At 51.0% G+C, this 17,948-nt stretch overlaps 1 protein-coding gene across 3 annotated transcripts in view; it reads right to left on the reverse strand.

Moving 5' to 3' along the window:
• Window positions 1-17,948, reverse strand: part of CUEDC1 (CUE domain containing 1) — an 84,740-nt gene that overhangs the window by 44,082 nt on the left and 22,710 nt on the right. Inside the window, exon 1 of one of the 3 annotated variants that reach the window (XM_043902755.1) lies at window positions 7,074-7,135. The exons of the other annotated variants lie outside the window; for them this stretch is intronic. The gene's annotated coding sequence lies outside the window, so the exon portion shown is untranslated. Of the gene's footprint in view, window positions 1-7,073; window positions 7,136-17,948 lie in introns of those variants that run through there. 3 annotated transcript variants of the gene reach the window in all.

Raw genomic sequence — 17,948 nt, forward strand, 5'->3', positions numbered from 1 at the left:
TCTTGACCCTCAAAAGTACATGCCTGGACACTATACTTAAGTCCTGCACATTGTCTTTAAAGTCTATTTTAATCTACAGGTTTCCCCTTCATCCCTTCTTTCCCTGTAATTTATGAGTTGACGAACCCAGGCTGCGTAACTGCAGACGTCCCCACTATCTGAAGTTCATGGAGCAAGCTTCCTTTCCTCCCTGAGCCACAGTTACTGCTTCCTTACCAGCACCGCCCTGCTCATCTTCTGGCCCTCCTCTCACAATAGAGAGAGACGGCCTCAGAGAACATCAGGAAATGCTGATGATATTTTGTTAAAGGATGCAGGATGCAAACTGATATATAGGGTATGTCTTCAGCTACGTAAAGGCAAGATGTGTAGGAAAAAGGAGCAGAGGGAAATATGCCCATATATCAATAGTCATCCTGGTTGGTAGTGAAATTCTGTGCCCCCCGTTTCTTTCTTCAGTTCAATTCAGTTCAGTCACTCAGTCGTGTCTGACTCTGTGACCCTGTGGACTGCAGCATGCCAGCCCTCCCTGTCCATCACCAACTCCCGGAGTTTACTCAAACTCATGTCCATTGAGTCGGTGATGCCATCCAACCATGTCATCCTCTGTCGTCCCCTTCTCCTCCTGCCCTCAATCTTTCCCAGCATCAGGGTCTTTTCCAATGAGTCAGCTCTTCACATCAGGTAGCCAAAGTATTGGAGTTTCAGCTTCAGCATCAGTCCTATAAATGGATATTCAGGACTAATCTCCTTTGGGATGGACTGGTTAGATCTCTTTGCTTTCCAAGGGACTCTCAAGAGTCTTCTCCAGCACCACAGTTCAAAAGCATCAATTCTTCGGCACTCAACCTTCTATATGGTCCAACTCTCACATCCATACATGACCAATGGAAAAACCATAGCTTTGACTAGATGGACCACTGTTGGCAAAGTAATGTCTCTGTTTCTTTCTTACATTTCCATAATTAGCATATAACAAGGGTGATAGGAGACAGATCACTTTGAAACATTTTAAAGAAAAGAGTGCTTTGAAAGTGTGGCATGAGATCAGATGTGTCACCGGGCTTGCCCACTTTCCCTTCATGGGACCACCTGGCTCTGCTCTCTGCTCCCAGAGCCACCACCAACCCAGCTGGGACCCTGAGCATCCCAAGCCTGCCTCCCTTGATGCCTCCTGCCTTCTCTGCCCATCTCCTTCCTGTCTTCTCTCTGCGCCACTAACAGAAGAACTCATCTAAAACACGCCAGGTCACTTCCCAGCTCCTCAGTCTCTCTCTCTCTTTCTTTGTTCCTGCATCAGCTGTCACCACAGTCGGTGAGCATCGGGGTCACCTCCAGGGCTTGTCAGCACACACTGGGTTCTACCCGCCATGCAACAGCCTCAGGGACCGCAGAGCAGCCGTCTGCGCCTCTCCTCTGTCCTCACAAACAAGGCCTGTCCAGCTTTCAAGACCCGGCTCAGGGTCCTCTTTGCCAGGAGGTGGTCTCTGGAAACTTCAGCCAATGTTGATTGATCCCTCTGGGCTCTTCCAGGTCAGCCCTAGCACTCAAAGTCGTCTGGAAGAGGGGAGAGAGCCCTGAGTGGCTGTAATGATGGGCAAGGTGGCCCTTCATCATTTGCTGTCTCCCTCCATCAGCCCAGCTCCTCAGGGCAGACTTGGGGAGGGACTTCCCAGGATCCGGTGCCACCCAGGGGGTGTTCTGCATGTGCCAGGAGAACTAGGTCTGCTTCATTCACAGGCACCCCAGTGACCTTCATGCACAGGCAGCTAATTATTCCCTCATTCATTCACTGTCAGGCAAAACACACTGAGTGAGGACCTACTGTACGCCAGGATACACACGATTAAAAAAAAAAATCGCTTTTCGTCAAAAAGGCTAAGAATGACAACAGTGTGAGTCATAACAGAAAGAGCTCTGTGAGGAGCGCTTCCAACTGCAGCCCCGGAGACGGCGGCGCAGACCACCTCAGCCTGAGAGGCAGGCGTCGGTGCTGCCGGGAAACACGCAGGTGTGGATGCGCCCTTGTGCAGCCGTGGGGAAGGCTTGGCTGCCTGTCACAGGCTCCACTGTCCCCCAGCTAAGCCGCCCTGGAGTCAGGGCGAGGATTTATGGCAGATATTGTTAGGAGAACAGATGTCCAGGCAGGCGGGCAGAGCAACTGGGAACAATGGTCGTGACTGTGCCAGCCTGAACCCCGCTGGAGGGAGGCAAGAAGACCCTGCGGTGTCTGAGGCACTACGTGCCTGAGGAGCAGGCGCCCAGCCTGTTTCTCCAAACACTTGGGGCTCTGGGCCCTTAGGCCCTCTGCCCAGGGGGACACGCTGCAGGCTGAAGACACTGTGGACTGTAGGGCAGGTTCTGGCTTCTCTATAACCTTGGACAACGTTTCCTTCTTTGTGTCCCAGTTTCACTATCTAATAACACCTTTTTAAACAGTGGTAAAGCTAAGACTCCACGCTCCCAATGCAGAGGGGCCGGATGTGACCCCTAGTCAGGGAACTAGATCTTACATGCTGCCACAACTAAGAGAAAGCACAGCCAAGTAACTAAGTAAATTAGTAAATTTTACTTAACTAATTTTAATTAACTAATTTAATTAAATAACCTTAAGAATTTTTTTTTCCTTTTGCGTCTTCCCTGTAGCTCAAACAGTAAAGAATCTGCCTGCAAGGCAGGAGACCCAGGTTCAATCCCTGGATCAGGAAGATCCTCTGGAGAAGGGAATGGCAACCCAACCCAGCCTTCTTGCCTGGAGAATTCCTATGGACAGAGGAGCCTGGAAGGCTACAGTCCATGGGGTCACAAAGAGTCAGACATGACTGAGCAACTAACACCACTACTACTAAGAAAAATTTTTTTAAAGTAGCAAAGCCAAAAAACAAGATGATAGAGATCCCTGTTGGAAAAATAAAAGGAGAGATTAAAAACAAACAATAACAATGCCACTCTGTAAAAGTAAGAGGATGTGCACGGAGATAGGGCAGGGACGATCCATCATGGATGCCTGGGGGCGGAACCCTGGATGTACTCCGGCGGGCATCCCTGGCGACTGGATTCTCAGGTGGGGGAGGGCAGCAGAATGTCGGGGAGCTTCTGAAAGGCAGAGGTCCCGGGCCCTCTACTGACTAGTGGCACACAGTCCTTGTCCACCAAACCTCCAGCAAGTCAGAGAGGCTTGAGGTATTCTGAACCACTCACAGTTAGGAGACACAAGCCCAGAGGTGGGGACAAATCATTCTCTGAAAGAGGAGGAGGGGAGGGAACTCGGCCCTAGAGCAAACCCCAAGGGAGCCAAGAAGGACTGTCAAAAGTGAAGTACCCTTCCTTTCTGCCCCCCACTCTCGAGGTCTGGTTCTGGAGAGGAGATAACCCCCTCCTTCCACAGGCTGACTGGTCCTTCGGCACCTGCTGTTTCAGCCACGCGGGCCCGAGTGCTGGGCCGCTCCTTCGTCTGGCCACCACACTGTCCCAGCACACTTCCTTAGTCCCGCGCACTTAACGCCTCGGCCCTAACAGACTCATCCTGCTCAACTGCAATTTTAGGATTCAGAACACAGGCCTCCTTCTCCAGGAAGCCTTCCCAGATGCACTCCGTGGCTCACTCCCACGTGGCCTGGGCCTGTTAGGTTCTCGCTGCACCATTAAGATGGCAGCACTAGTTACATGATATCACAGTTACCAATGTGCCCCCTAGAGCCTTGGTGGCTCAGATGGTAAAGAATCTGCTGGCAATGCAGGAGACCTGTGTTTGATCCCTGGGTCGGGAAGATCCCCTGGAGAAAGGAATGGCAGGCCACTCCAGTACTCTTGCCTGGAGAATCCCATGGACAGAGGAACCTGGGGGGGGGGGGGGTACAGTCCATAGGGTCACAAAGAGTCGGACACGACTGAGTGACTAAGCTTTCACTTTCACTGTGCCCACTGGTGGCCCTAACAGAGCAGGCTTCTCTTGGTTTCACTCAGCTCTCTGCCCCCAATACCTAGTTCAGTGCCCAGCATAACGCAGGCAGCAATACGTACAGGCAAACCTCATTTCACTGCCCTTCACTTTATTTCACTTCACAGATACTGAGGTTTGTTTCTTTTTTACAAATTGAAGGTTGTGTCAACCCTACAATGAGCAGGTCTATTGGCACCATTTCTCCAACAGCATTTGTTCATTTGTGTCTCTGTCACATTTTGGTAATTCTCACCATATTTCAAGCTTTTCCATTATTATTATGTTCGTGACAGTGATTAGTGATCTTTGATGTTACTACTCTGGCTGAATGCTCAGATGATGGTCAGCATTTTTTTCTGCACTAAAATACTTTTTAATTAAGGCATGTACATTGTTTTTTTTTTAAAGACATAATGCTATCATGCACTTAATAGACCACAGTATAATGTAAACATAATTTTTATATGTACTGGGAAACCAAAACACGTGTGAGTCACTTTGCCGCAATATTCGCTTTACCATGGCGGTCTGGAAGTGAACCTACAACATCTCTGAGGTCTGCCTGTATATTTATGCAGGTCGGGAGAAAGGGAGGGGAGGAAATTTAAAGTCAAACAATGGAAATTTTTTCAAAACGCTCGGGAAATTAGAGCAAATATTTTCTTAAGCACTGCCTATGTGCCACAGAGAAACCTAAGGCCCAAGGAGGAAGGGGTGTCCACAGGGGCAGAGTTGGGTCAGAACCCAGGCAGCACGGCTCCTCCTCTCAACCCTCTGCTACGATACCGATGCTTCAAAGCAAAGACAGAGTAAAATCTGGGGGGAAAAAGAGCTCCCTCTGCAGTCCTTGCTCCTGGGTGTAGGGGTTCACAGCAACCCCACACGTCACCCTTTGGACAAAGCACAGTTCGAGGCTGCTGTCCACAGAAGCAGGGGCAGTTTATGCTGAAGGTCTCTCAGTGAGGTGCCAGGGACCCTTGTGCAGCCTCTGGGAGAGCCTGGGAGTCAGCGGTCCCAGCTGGGAACTCTAGGAGGTTTAGTATCGGCAACAAGGCCAGTGCCACCCAGGGCCTCTATGTACCTGCCCCCGTGGCCCCTCTGGGCCCAGAGACAGGCTAGTCCAGAATATGGCTCAGCGGCCCAGGGGGCTTCACTCAGGGGAAGCTGTGGAGAAAAGCAAGAACTCTGGGTGGCTTCCAAGTGGGCAGGAACGGACTTCCCTGGCGGTCCAGTAGTTAGGACTCTGTGCTTCAACTGCCGGGGGCTCAGGTTCAATCCCTGGTCAAGAAACTGCCGGGGGCTCAGGTTCAATCCCTGGTCAAGAAACTAAGATCCACCCACATGCTTCAGGCACAGCCAAAAAAAAAAAAAAAAGGTAGGCAGGAAAGAAAATGTATTAGAATCAACTAGAGTGACTGAAAACAAACCGTTCGCCAGGCATTGCGGAGGTGCGTGCCCGCAGGATTTAATTTTCACACCCACCCAGTGAGGCGGCTGCTAGTCTCCTTGTCTTACCAACAGGACACCTGGCCCTTGTTCTGCCGGAATGCACGTGAGTGAGGCGGTAACCCTGCCAGATTGGGGGTGTTTGGCTGAGGCTGAGTGGGAACGTAAGGGTCTCTGGGTAAAGCGGCAAGGATACTTGCTCTTTGTTCTCTTTCTTCAAGACAGAACAAATAAAATGGGACTTAGACTCCAGAAGAAACTTTTTTGACTGTAAAGAGGGGTTAGAAAGACCACTTCCTGGGAGAGGCCCCTGAATGGTGCTTCGTTCCAGCAAGCGCCTTTCTGCCGGCAGGAGACCGGACCGGCTGGCCTCCGTCACCACGAGGCCACTGGCGTACTCGGAGGTCTCCTCAGACAACTTGGCTCTAGCTCCAGTCTCAAGGGAGGCTCTTGGACAACGTAAATCTGAGAATAAACTCATCCTTTGTGGGACTTCCCTGGTGGCCCAGTGGCTAAGACTCCGAACTCCCAATGCAGGGGGCCCAGGGTTCGATCCCTGGTCAGAGAACTAGACCCCACATGCCACAACTAAGACTCGGCACAGTCAAATAAATAAATATTTTTTTCAAAAAACCCTTTGCCAAATTTAACAAACAGATTGGGTAGAGAGTTCTGATACTGAAATGCAGTGTGGAGCTGGCGGTTTTAGTCAGTGAGTATAAAGTTGGCGTGAGCGTGGTACTGATTGATAGAAGCCTCCTGTTTCGCCTGCTGGATAACACAGTTCATCAAGCCAGCAGTGACCGAGATGACCATGGGAGTGTGGTAGGCAACTGGCTCAGGAAGCCCCATCCTGTGTGGGCACGCCCACTGGGAGGTCTCCGAGGACACAGAGCTGATCTCTTGTTCCCAGGTTGCTCAGGCCAACGCTTTTGCCTCGGCCTGGAACAGAAGTCTCCCCTGGTAGGTCATGATTAGTCTGGAATGCAGGACACCCTGGGCGGGGCTGGGGGTGCTGGATCACACAGAGGATGTTCCGTCTAGTCTAGAGAGAGGTTCCTGATTCTGAAGTTTCATGTCAAACTACACAACTTACTGGTTCGACTCAAACACAGAATTTACTATTCACCATCGAACAATCATATGACAGTGATTTTGCAGTTTACCCAGATGTGGGGCTTCCTTAAGGGGTCCCAGGACCAAAGGGGCTCAAAACCTCTCCACCCTCTCGAGAGAAACCACGGCCTGGAAAGGTTGAAGGCCTCACCCCAAGTTCCTGCCAGCAGGAGCGGCTCTCCCACCAGCCTCCTGTTCCCAGTGGCCAGCAGCCATCTCTGTGAGTCGGGGGGAGCCGAGATGGGGGTGCTGAGTGTCCATAAACCACAGCGCACATGCTCCACCCGGGACCTCGTGACTCTCATGGCGCCACCACACAGGTCAGACCAGGTAGGGGTCTGACCCCATCGTCCCTGGGGGAGGAGCCCCAACTCCAGGAGCTCCAGGCTGCTGGAAGTCCTCTTGCCTCGCCCCCACCTTTCCCTTTGATCCCAAAGAAGGTGGAGAGCAAAGAAAAATCCCCAGTTGGCATCGATTTGCCCAAAGCAAGGGGAACACAAAGGCTGTGCCTGTTTCCATGGAGACGCGATCAGTGAAGCAAAGGAACAAAACAGCAAGAAACACAAACCGTCACCACCTTCCGCGCCCGCGTGATCGATGTCGGTGGGCCAGAGCCCTGACAGGAAGACACTGGAAGAAAGAAGGGTAATCAGAAGATCAGCAGCCAAACCCAGAGCCCTTTCAGCTGCTGCGAGGGACGCGCAGCACCCCACCCCGCCCGCCCCCGAGCCTACAAATTAGCCTGGCCCACACTCTTGAGAAAGACCCTCAACAAAAAAAAAAATCCCAACCAAAGTCCAAAGTGAGTCATTATTCACTTTACAAAAGGATTCTTTGCTTGACAAAGAGACTCCTTGAAAGGGCCAGATCCCAAGGTGCCCAGGAGCTTTGCTTTGTTTCAGTATTTACTCCTCTGGGGCGGAGGAGAGGCTAACTTCCAGCTGAAAGTCAGTTTAGACAAGATGACAAAATTCCTGCGGGGAAGGCACAGAGGGGTGGAGTCGACTCTGCTTCTAAAACATTTGCCGGGAGAGGCCCTCGGGAAATCCAACCAGGGCAGCTTTCAAACAGAAGGCTTGAGAGCCTGCGGCCCGTCCCCCAGAGAGGGCCCAGCGGAGGCGGCCGGGCAGCAAGGTTTCCAACGGGTGCCCACAGGGTGGACGCCAGGGCCCTCAGGCTGCAGGGAAAGCGGGGAGCAATCTGGGGCGGCCTTTTCCCCTGGGGGAGCAAGAAGGCAGGAGGCCAGCAGGGAGTTCAGCAGGTGGCAGGGCCCGCTCTGCCCTTTATCGGCTGACACCTGCCAAGCGCCTCCGTGCGTGTGGTGCCATCCCAGGGAGGGGCGCCCTGCCCTCGGAGAGTCTCAACCAGGCCTTCACGCCACCCCGTCTTTTGCTCAATTCCTCCGAGGAACAAGTGTAACCACGGCAAGACTATCTCCTGAGCGTGCTCACTAGCCATTGTCTCCTGTATCCCCTCAACCAGCCCACGAGAGAGACACTGTCGTTGCCCATTCAGCCATGTGGAGATAGGCACAGAGAGGTATGTAACTTGGTCACACAGCTAGTAAGTGACTAAGCCAAGATTTAAACAGAGGTCTGCCCATCTTCAAGGTCTCTGAAGGCTAAATGCCTGCCGCATCAGCCCATCTCACAGACAAAGATGCCGAGGAGGCGAGAAGGCAAGTGAGTTGCCCTAAGGCAGGGGACGAGCTCAGAGGACCAGCCCTCCTGACGCACCCAAGGCTGGTTTGCTTTGTGATGGCTCCCCTGGGATGGCAGCCAGCTTTTCTGGTGGGGTATGTGGACTGCTCTGGGGCCATGAAATCACTCAGCAGGACCAGGCTTCAGTGTACCTCTCTGCCACTCATCACTGTAGCGTCAGTGCCCCCGCTAGCTAACTGCAAGGAACTGGGAAGAAACACGGGCCAAGGGCCAGGGTTGTCACCAGGGAGACCCTGGGAGGTTCGGGCTCAGTCCCCGCTCCACCAAAGATTCCCAAAGAGCCACAGGCTTTGAAGTGAGCAATGTAATGTTCACAGAGCCACGACCCAGGGCAGCCTCTCCAGGAGAGGCATCTGGTCAACGGTCTGCCCACCAAGGTACATCTGGGAAGTTTAACTTCCTGATGTGGTAAGGCCTTCAGGGAATCAATTTCCAGAACCTCCACGTCCCCGTGGTGTCTGTCCGTATCAATGTGCTGGGAACCATCTGAGCCCACAAGTTCTCTCGAGGTGGCCCTCCTCAAGACTTCCCCAAAGAAAGGCCCATCCCCACAGCCATGCCAGCTTTGCCCTGGCACTTTGACCTGACAGGAGCCATCAAACAAAGGGACAACTCAAGAATGCGGCAATCCTGGAAGGAGTCTCCTGAGGATGGACACTGAGAAGGGTGCTGGCCTTATCTTACCAAGATCGACTCTACCATGCATACCCATCCGGTTATTCCAGGATTAGAATTAGGAAGCAAGGAAGCCGACACAGGGATGCCTGCTTAACACATTTATTTGAATCAAACAATGGAGTCAGACGTTTTCTAACACAAAGCACGATTTGGCACATCGTCTAACAGCAAGATCTGGCCTTGCGAATTAAGAGCTACAGCAGACATTTTCCACAACCTTGTGAACTGAATTTGCCATTCTAGGCTTTCATGAACTTATATTTGAAGAATATGACATACAATAAGCCTGGAAATACACTCTATTTAAAAAGTTATGAGAAAAAAATGCTTATGTGAATTTTTAAGTGTACAGGGCTTCCCAGGGGGTACAGAGGTAAAAGAATCCGCCTCCCAATGAAGGAAACGTAAGAGACTCGGGTTCAATCCCTGGGTCTGGAAGATCCCCTAAAGTAGGAAATGGCAACCCACTCCAGGACTCCTACCTGGAAAATTCCAAGGGCAGAGGGGCGTGGCGGGCTACAGCCCATGGAGTCACAAAGAGTCGGACACGACTGAGCTACTGAACACACACACACAAGGGGATACAGTTTTTTTGTTTTTATTTTTTTGACAGCTGTGAGAGCAAAAACAGTTTTAAGCCTGTGTCTTTCCTTCCCTGGAGCCATACTCAGAGGCTATAACTTCCACACCACCCACTGGGCCATGAGTGTAATAGATTCTCAAGAGAAGGTAGCTGCAAGGGACATGGCAAGCATTAGACCTAAAACCTGGGTGTAAGTTTATTTCTGCTACTTCTTAGCTCTGTGGATCTGGTTAAGTTAACACACACTCCCTGAGATAAAGTCACCCATAAGCTCATGGGAATAATACCATAAGAGACATATTAAAAATCCTGATATGGTGATAATGATAATATTAAATGAATAACCAGACATGCACTACACAAATAGCCCTAAATAGTAGCCAACCAGCAAGTGTTCTCTGTTTGGCTTGGACAATTTTAGGGTCTTTGTCTCCAGATGATACTAATAACTGATATTTACTGAGCATTCACTGTGTGCCAGGCACTGGACTAGGTGTTTCACAGGTCCTGGTTCATTTCGTTTTCATACCAGTCTTATGGGTAGAGCGTCCTTCTCATCCCCCCCGTTTACAAGCACAGAAAGCTTACATACTTGCCAAGCTCAGCTACCATTTAGGGTCCAATGTGTGTGCATGCTCAGTCGCTTCAGTTGTGTCTGACTCCTTGTGAACCTGTGGACTGTAGCCTGCCAGGCTCCTCTGTCCATTGGATTCTTAAGGCAAGAATACTGCAGGGGGTTGCCACGTCTCTCTCCTGTGACTCCTGCATTGCAAGTGGATTCTTTACCCCTGAACTACCAGGAAAGCCCTTAAGGTCCAACGATAGTGAAAGAAGAAGCGAAAGTGTTAGTCACTCAGTTGTGTCTGACCCTTTGCGACTCCATAGACTATAGCCTGCCAGGCTTGTCTGTCCAGAGAATTCTTTAGGCAATATTGGAGTGGGTACACACTCCCTTCTCCAGGGGATATTCCCAACCCAGAGATCAAACCTGAATCTCCTGCACTGCAGGCAGACTCGATCATCTGAGCTACCAGGGAAGCCCACAAGGATCAGTGGGTCTGTTCAATTCTACAGCATGTGCTGTAAACTCACCGTTCTCAAAGGGTGGTCTCCAACTGGCAGTGTCTGCACCAACCGAGACCTTCCGAGAAACGCAGGATCCCAGCCCCTACTCCACAACCTACTAAATCAGAATCTGCGTTCTAGCAAAATCTATGCATGATTCCTACCCCATGCACATCCAAGCTAGAGACACACTGCTCTAAACCACCAGCCCAGCTGACTTACATCCTGGTTTTATCTTGCTGAAGGTAATGTTAGAATATTTGCTTTCTCCACATGCACACACACACAGCTGGCAATTAAAGCCGGCAAGATAGTTAGGGATTACAATAATCCATCAGTATCACATGCCAAAGAATTGATGCTTTTGAACTGTGGTGTTGAAGAAGACTCTTGAGAGTCACTTGGACAGCAAGGAGATCCAACCAGTCCATCCTAAAGGAAATCAGTCCTGAATATTCATTGGAAGGACTGATGCTGAAGCTGAAACTCCAATACTGTGGCCACCTGATGCGAAGGGCTGACTCACTGGAAAAGACACTGATGCTGGGAAAGATTGAAGGCAGGAGGAGAAGGAGACAACAGAGGATGAGATGGTTGGATGGCATCACCGACTCAACAGACATGAATTTAAGCAAGCTCCAGGACTTGGTGATAGACAGGGAGGCCCGGCATGCTGCAGTCCATGGGGTCACAAAGAGTCGGACACAACTGAGTGACTGAACTGGACTGAACATATGCAAAATGCATGTTTTAAAAAGGGTTAGGAGGACTCATATCAAAGTATCATCAGCAGTTACCTCTGAGAAGTGGTGTGAGATGGGGAGAAGAGGTGGTCAAAGCGGGACCATTTGAATTATTTGAAATTTTTAATGAAAGGAATGGAGTTGTATATTGGTTACATAATTTTTTTAAAAGCATGTTTTAAAACACCCTCCAGGGGACTTCCCTGGCAGCCCAGTGGTTAAGGCTTCACCTTCCAATAGGTTCAAACTCTGGTTGGGGAGCTGGGCTCCCACATGCCTCATAGCCAAAAAAATAAAGAAATATAACAAAAAACACACTCCAGATCACTGGAAATTGATAGTATTTCATGAGCTATGTCTACAGGAGGCAACTGATGGTCCTCTGGAAGGCCAGGAAGGGGGACCCGAGGGAAGTGTGATGGAGGAAAAGGAGTGCTAGACTTGGAATCAAAAGACCTGGATTCAAGGCCAGGCTGTGCCCTGAATTTACCTTAGAACCTCAGGGGCCTCACTTGGCATCTCTGGGCCCGTGATTTCCCTGCATAAATGGGGGTCCCGCTCACACCCTTCTAGGCTCACAGAGTGGCTGCAGGGACCAATCATGCATCAAAATGCACCAGAGGCCCATGTGAAGGGCAGGGTGCTGTGTTTCTTGAAAGGAAAAGCCAGGAAAGAAAGCAGTGAAACCGTCCCCCTCACTCATTCCATTCCCCAAACACAGACAGTCCATGACTTTATAAGGAAGACATACACAGTAACCTGGATTTAGAGTCCATGGGAGCCCCAGGCTGATTTTCAAATCCTTATTCGAACTTAAAAGTTAGGTTTGGATGAGGTTCAAAACACAAAAAGAAAGGGCTGTTTCTCATTCTCTCTGCTCCGCGCCAGGTTTCTCTGCAGACTCGGGACTGGGGAGGCGGTGTCAGGGTTCCTCCTGGGTCACGGACGCTCCACTCTGCCAGGCAATCCATGCCTTTCCAGCATGGCCCCAGCAAGGCCCCCCAGCCGCTCGAGAGCCCAGAGTTTGGCTCTCTCTGGTCGATGCCTTGGTTTCCCCACTTTTGTCTTAGAACTCAGCTTTGCAGAACTGGAAAGAGCAGCGAGTCCCCCCTGGGGGAGGAGGGGTGGAGTTTGGGTCCACAGGGATGAAGAGACTTGCTCCGACCCGCACAGCTAGCTTAAAATAAATAAGGGGGGTCAGGTTCTCTATGACCTTTGGCAATATGTCCTTTTCCTTAAGATTTTCCCATCATTCCTTTGCAACATGTCTGTCACTGACCTCACCCCCAATCCCTCACTCTAAGAGGTTCACAAATATGAAGACTAAAAGCTGGTGTGCTTTTCCTCAAACTGAACAATCCTAAAACCACACAGTCTGAAGGTCCCATTGAAACTGAGAAAGAAAAGAATCCTCGGCCAGATTTTCCAAGAACCAGGCCCTTCAAAACCATTATGAGCTTCAGTTACCGTGAAGTCACAGCAAAAGAAGCCTCCAGGCAGACAGTTCCAGCCACAATACTTACATGACCTAAGGCACCTAACTTTACCTCTCTGACCCTCAGTTTTCTCAAAGCCTCAGGTTTGGGAAGAAGATTCCAGATAAGAATAAAGCCTTTCATGTGGAGTAGGAGCTCAATACATAGCAACTCTTAGTATTACTGTCATGATCCTCTCATTCAGAACCACCCATCCCAAAGACAAGGTTCTGTCTACATTAGTTCTCCACTCTAGCTGCATATCAGAATCACCTAGGAAGTTTTGAGGTTTGTCTGTTTTTTTTCTTTTTTAAAAATGCCAATGCCTAGATCTTATCCTCAGTGATTCTGACTCAGTGGTCTGGACTAGAACCTAGGGAATCAGTTCCTTTTTTACAGATTTCCAGGTGATTCCAGTATGCACCTGTGCTTCTCAACCTTTAACGTGCACACGAATCTCCTAAGGATCTTGCTAAAATGCAAGTTCCAACTCAGTAGAGGTTTGGTCTGAGGCCTGAAGATTCTGCATTCCCATCTAGCCCCCCTGGTGATGCGGGTGCTACTGGGTCATGGCCTCAGGAGGAATGGCGCTCAAAACTCAAGGTCTTGGGCAGATGGCTGGAAAGTTGATAAGATTCTTCTCGGGAAGTCTCAAAGGCAAGCTCTGTCTAGCCAGGCTAGAGCTCACGGCCTCCTGAAAGCAGACAGCCACCTAAATGGCCTCAGACTGGGGCACAAGGACTCAGAACCAGAGGCTGTCCCCAGATGACTCTCTCTTTGGCCTCATGCTGTTGTTTTTCTTGGCGGTGGGAGGTGGGGCAAGGAGGGGGGATGATCGAGCAAGAGCCTGCAGACAAGTGTGGCCGCAAAGACACTCAATTGTGACACCACACCCTGCATTCACTTGGAGTTGCCTTCTCAACACCGTTCCAGGGGAAAAGCAAAAGGAAAGGGTCCTAGTTACCTTCACTCAGATTAGTGGGGTGAAGGAGAGCAGGGCCTGACTTGGCAGGACGTCCCATCCAGAAGCAGCTGAAAACAATCGCAGCTCTGCTGGGCCAGCCTCCTCTGATCAGCCAAACAGGAAAGCTTCCTGCCTGGAGCTGGCGAGGTAAGTGCACAGTTGAAGGGACTCCAGGGAAACATGAACAGGGTAGGGACTGGGCAGACAAGTCCCTCTGGCTTTGAGGTTGGCATAGTTTGTGACCCTGAACAACATCGTCAAAATGACACTGACTAGTCGCCAACTACATGCCAGAGAATTTTACAGAAATACTCCAATTTGATCCTCCCATCAACTTGGCAAGTCAGGCATCACTGCTGTCATTGTACAGATGAGGAAACTGAGGCTCAGTGGATACGTGACAATGGAACTTACAGAGGCCAGAGCCAGGACTGGAAGCCAAGCTCAAAACTCTTAAATCTCTTGATGCCTCAACTTAACCTCTTCACAAGAAAGGGGAAAGGGTATAAATCAACAGAACTGAAAGGCTGATGTTTATTAGCATTATAATTATTATTCGTCATTATCCTCATCAGAAGTCTAGTTAAGAGATACTGGGAGAAAAGGCTGGTGACTGTCCGACGTTCAGGTGGCTAAGACCGGGCCCCTGCAGTCTCCAGGCCCTCCGGGGCAGGGTGCACAGCACCTGATGACACCAGGGTGAGCACAGACCTTCAGAAGGCCCTGGCTACGGCACAGAGCAAGTGTCCAAAAAGCCAACGGCTCAAGGAAGGAGCCTGAGCTGGGCCCCAGCTGCCTGCTCCTAGCTCCTGGGCCACCACGCCAGGCCCAAGGCTGGAAATGAAACTCAACTGATGGGCCTTGAGAGCCAGCCTGAACCTGTACCCCAGCCTCACCTCTGCATAAACCACAGAAGGTTCCTGAGACAGACACAGCCTGTTCGAACGAGTGCCCCATTTCAAGGGCTCTGGCACCGCGGGCTAAAGGGGCCATGCTGGGAGCCTCCATCCCACGGGGCCCCAGGCCCCTCCCGCCAGCACCCTGGCAACTCTGGATTAATGTTACGCCCATACAACCCCAACAATGGCTCCTGATCGTCATGCTCCACAAAGTTCTGAGGCTTCAAGAGGAGCTAGGAGTCGGGGTGGTCAACAATAGGGAATACACAAGGAAGCAACGGTATAGTCACTGAAAATAATTTAAAACCACACCATGTCATTAAAAATGCTCATTCTACAGTATCACATGAAAAAGCTACATACAAAGCTTTTCAAGTATGTAATCAGTAAGATTACAATTAATTTCAAGAAGCCATACATGTTTAAAAAAAAAAAAGAGCAGAGGGAAATATAATCAAATGTTATCGGTGTGTGCATGCCAAGTCGCTTCAGTCGTGGCTGACTCTTTGTGACCCAATGGGCTGTCGCCCGCCAGGCTCCTCTGTCCATGGGGATTCTCTAGGCAAAAATACTGGAGTAGGTTGCCATGACCTCCTCTTCCCCACCCAGGGATTGAACATGCATCTCTTATGTCTCCTGCATTGGCAGGCACGTTCTCTGCCACTGGCGCCACTGGGAAGCCCAAATTGGTGGCAATATTTAAATTATCAGAACGATCTCTGTTGGAAATTAAGCATCCCCCCCCCCTTTTATTTTTGAATGAGAATACAAACTACACAGGGGTAAGCAGAACACTTTTTTTTTTTAAGTTGAAGCACAGTTGATTTATGAGAGGAGCAGATTCTGACTGAAGTCCATGTGTCTGAGGGGTCAGGATGAAGCCGTTCTGGGATGGCACAGCCCCAGGTGAGCAGCCCACAGCAATGAGACAGCACGGGTGTGGCTGCAGCCCGAGGCCCCGGGGCATCGGTGCTCATGTGTGGCCCCCAGGCCAGTGGGGCACCCTTCCCAGGGCGCTTAATTCTCCAGTGTGTATATGTGTGTGTTAGTCACTCAGTCGTGCCCGACTGCTCATGACCCCATAGACAGCAGCCCACCAGGCTCCTCTGTCCATGGGATTCTCCAGGCAAGAATACTGGAGTGGGTTGCCATTTCCTTCTCCAGGGGATCTTCCCCAGACAGGGACTGAACCTGGGTCTCCTGCATTGCGGGCAGATTCTTTACCATCTGAGCCATCAGGAAAGCCAGAGAATGTAACAAAAAGCCCATTCGCCCTCAAAGTGCTCTAAAGGATTCTGGTGAAAGATGCCTACTGAAACCATCCAGGCAGGTGCCCTGCCCCAGGCGAGGGGGCAGAAGACGGTTGCCACCGAGGCCTCCAGGGTCCCTTGGAGACTGCTGGCAGATGAGGATTCCTGACTGTGCCACAAAGCCCGTCAGCCTAAGTGTGTAAGAGGGACGAGCTTTACCATGAGGCTCAGAAGCCTCCTGGGAAGGCTGGCGGGAGGCAGAACAGCAGGTCCTTGAGCCCTGCGAAAATGTGAAGGAGGAAAGGGGTTTAAAGCGAAGGAAGGCACCAGCTGTCGTCAAAACAACACTAATTACAGGGGCTGCGCCGCCTGCAGCAGGCTGGGCTCTGCGAGCAAGGTTCCTCCCCAGGGGGCCAGGCGGTCACCCAGCTGCCCAGGCTCCAGGCCCGGCCTGAGGCTGGGGCTGCAGGCCGGTCACCAGCTGGGCAGGGAGGCCCGGGTCGAGAAAGCAGCCCACACAGGTCCTGCTGACCGAGAAGTCTCCAGGGTCACAGGGTCGGGTGCTTGTGCTGGGGGCCAGGACTGGGAGACACCAGAAAGGGGACAGGACTAGGGAAGCGCCTTCTCTGGAGAGTTTAAAGAATTAAGCACCTGGAATAATTGCGACAGTGAAATAGGAGAAAAGTGACGTCCTTGTCCCTTGAAGCTGAGGAGGAGACAGAGGAAGAGGAGAGATCAGAAATGCTGCTTCTCTGGGGCCCCTTACTCACAGCTCATGGCATGGAGCTCAAGTTCACCATCACTGACGGGGCCCCCTGGATGTCCTCTGCTGCCGGCATTTGAGACTGGAGACCCTGGGCTGGAGTGAGAAAGGCCCACCCTCAGGAAGCCAAGGAGGTAGGAAGGGCCTGAGTGTCAGACCAGGGTTTTGTCCCTGTTCTGTGACTTCCTAGCTGTCGGGCTGGTAACAAGCCCCTTCCTTCCCCTAAATTAGGTGTAAGCGGTACCCAGCCTTGCTGCTGCATCAACATGTGTGTTGATTCATGAAAAACGTTTCTGTGATGATATTCCTAAAACTATCATATTCTAAACCAACGGAAGGTATCTTATGACTAGTGGAGCATCATTATAAAGTGGGGACATTATGGAGACTTCCCTGGTGGTCCAGGGGCTCAGACTATGTGCTCCCAACGCAGGGGGCACGAATTCAACCCCTGGTCAGGGAACTGGATCCCATACACCACAACTACAGGATCGCGTGTGCTGCAACTAAAACCCAGCACAGCTAAATAAATAAATAAATAAAATATTATAAAAAATAAATCAATAAAGTGGGGGCATTATGGGGACTTCCCTGGTGGTCCAGTGGCTAAGACTCTGTGCTCCCAATGCAGGGGGCACGAATTCAACCCCTGGTCAGGGAACTGCATCCCATACACCACAACTACAGGATCTCGTGTGTTGCAACTAAGACCCAGCATAGCTAAACAAACAAATATTATAAAAAATAAATCAATAAAGTGGGGGCATTTTGCTCCCCTCTCATGACAACAAGCAAATGAGAAGCAAAAACAGACAGATTAATCTTTTTTTTTTCAAACCCTTCACCCACACAGTCTAAAATCAGGACTGGATAGGAACATAGGATGGGGCTTCTGAACCAGAGGGGAGAGAGAGGGATACACAAAACCAGTGAGACCAGGGAAAAAGGAAGAAGGTTAGAAAGCACATGCCGGTCTCCTGGGAATGAGCCCCGCGTCCCTGGGAAAGAGGCCGAGATGAAAGGGAGGAGCAGCTGGGGAAAAACAGGCCATGAGAACAGGACGCGATTGTTCTCGGGGGACAGGCAGGGCAGCCATCCCTGCTTTGTGCGTTAATGCAATTAAGGCCCAGTGGGCGGGGGCCCGTGGTTTGGAATCCCTTAGCTCCAGCCGATCTCGATCTCGGGGGCAGCCTGAGTGTGGGGCTGGAGCTAGAGGCGGCTCGGCTCAAAGGGGGCAGCGGCCCGGGCAGCCAGGAGTGAAGCCCTCCTTCCAGGAGACGGGCACGTCCCTCCTCCCTCAGC

This window comes from Cervus elaphus, chromosome 5, assembly GCF_910594005.1.
Source record: "Cervus elaphus chromosome 5, mCerEla1.1, whole genome shotgun sequence".
Classification (NCBI taxonomy): Eukaryota; Metazoa; Chordata; class Mammalia; order Artiodactyla; family Cervidae; genus Cervus; species Cervus elaphus.